The following is a 2500-nucleotide window of genomic DNA, read 5'->3' as shown; positions in this document are numbered from 1 at the left end:
CAACATAAATTATACATATAGGTTCATAATACAGAACATATTGGACCGACAAATGTGAATGCGCGATAAAAAGGAATGCACGGTGTGCCAAATGTGCCAAATTGCTCTAAGAATAGTATAACGAGCTCACGCACTATAATTTAGGGGCTTTTAGCAGTAGAACGAATTAGGATATAGCTATACTATATGGATATAAGTTCATATATTAGTATTAATAGCTCATATTAGATAAACGTTATACTCAATTGAAATACGTTACCTTTAGACTCGACTACGGTGAGAACTTTACCACAGTTCAGTACCACGCTGCTATCAATCAATTCCCGTACGTAGATATAGCGATCTATATATGAGCGTATATACTACACGTATAAAAAATATATTGCAGTGTGGCCTTAACTTATGTATCACACCGAGAAACTGCAGAGCACTGTATTTGGTACAATCGCAGATTGAGCACACACTGATAAATCGTCGAGTTGATATTTAGCTTTCCACCGTCGACATCAACATTAACGACACGAAGGTAAATACTGCAAGAACCGACGTCGTCGTAGATTCAGTTGTGTACGTGTACGTGCTACGTGCGATATAATCCTATAATAACACACATATACACTTGACCTTCGCGTGGCATTCCTTTACTAGAACTAAACGGTGTGCGACCAAGGGCAAACGGGTGTGCGTGCTAACGTCGATATAGGTCTATATATATCTACGTATTTATCACGAGGCTTTTGTGCAAAACAGGTCGCCGTGGGCTAGGCCAGTGCGACAACCGCACCCCGAATAGAACCATATGGCTGGTCGCTTAGCACTGGGCATGCGCGAGACATCCCTATAACCCCTTCGCGCGCTTTTCATACCTACACGGACTCAATCAGCATGGGCTCGGAACCTGTTTATGTTTTGACGGTGTACGGGTTGCTGCGCTATTGTTTTTTGTTTGTGTCGCAGTCATAGATATCCTATAACAGCAGTGGTCGCGGCGAATCCGGTTGTAAAGATCCGGTCTCAAACAATCACAATACGTTCCATTGTCGTTCAATACGTCATCAAGCCATCAGTCACGTACATTGTCTTCCTGCTTGCTTGCTCTACGTATGCACGTAACACTTCGCTCTGCAACAGGCGAGCTAGTGGCAAAGCGGAGTGCTACACATAGATGCGTAAGCATATATGTATGCCTATGTATGAATGAGGATATGTATGTTGGTGGTAGACTAACTCTTACATTTTTGTTTGTTCATTCTGCGTGACAGATGGCTTTCAATCGAAGAAGAACTTCTAGCCACTTGCAACATCATTTGTAGGCAAAAATAGCTTCCTAAAACATAGCTACGAACTAGATAGATGTAGCAGAAAACATTTATTAAAACACGAATATGTTATTAAATACACATATCGATCGTTTGTCAATAAAACAAGATCATTATAAAATTACATGTACACATATATACGGGTTAACTAAGTAGTTGGGGTTATTAGCAAATATTGGCTATCACAGCGATATGTATATATATATATATATATATATGCAATACTTTGATATTTGTATAATATGCTATTATGCACTTTGTGCAAATGACAATATCGATGGGGAACATTAAGTTATGCATGGAGCATAAGCATGCGTTTACACACATCTTCGTAAACACATATACATGCACCTACGTTCACGATCGAACACATCTTTTTAACAGGAAAAAATCTTACTGGAAGTTTTCTGCCTTAACAACAAAACATTAATTATAGTTTAATTTTATGTAATATATAGACGTAAGTATGTCCACGGTTGGCTTTGCTGACCAGGCCATAAGCTTCTCATATCTAATGAGTTACACTAAACAGGAATGAACACACTGGTCAGACATCTTTGCTTTACAAGAATCCATAGCTTACACAGACATACACATCGAGTTGGGATCACTTACAAAGGGACCAAAAATTGTAATATTTTGTGCTTAGCACTAAACGGGAAATACCGGCACATGTACACTAGTTTGACACGATACACGCCTCACGTTCTACGTCTTACACGAACAGCGGAATCTATGAAAAATATTCTGACAAGGACCTAAACTCGCCGCAGTCTGCACTGAGCACGAATACTCACGAAGCACCTTGCTGCAATTCATGCGATGTCGCACAAGCACAGCGCCATCTACAATCGTGCTAAACGCCCCTCGTTGCCGCCATGTCGCAAAGTCCCGCGGTTATACTGCCTGTAAGTTCTACAGTGCGATGGCGAGATCATGCCTACACAGCGCCACCTATAAATGTGCTGAATTGCTCTCGTTGCCAGTCTAATGTAGACTGCCTCCCTAGATCTACAGCCCCGCGCTTACACCTCGCGCGTCGCCAGTCTACTGTAGACTGCCCCCATAGTTCTACAGCCCCACACTACACCTCGCACATGCGTCTAAACAGAGGAATTGCTCCGACCTGTGATTGGAGAATAAAAATAGACCCCGCCCACTTTTCCATTTTTGGAGGATAA

This window comes from Priapulus caudatus, unplaced genomic scaffold (assembly GCF_000485595.1).
Source record: "Priapulus caudatus unplaced genomic scaffold, Priapulus_caudatus-5.0.1 Scaffold601, whole genome shotgun sequence".
NCBI classification, from domain to species: domain Eukaryota; kingdom Metazoa; phylum Priapulida; class Priapulimorpha; order Priapulimorphida; family Priapulidae; genus Priapulus; species Priapulus caudatus.
This window is presented reverse-complemented; position numbering follows the sequence as displayed.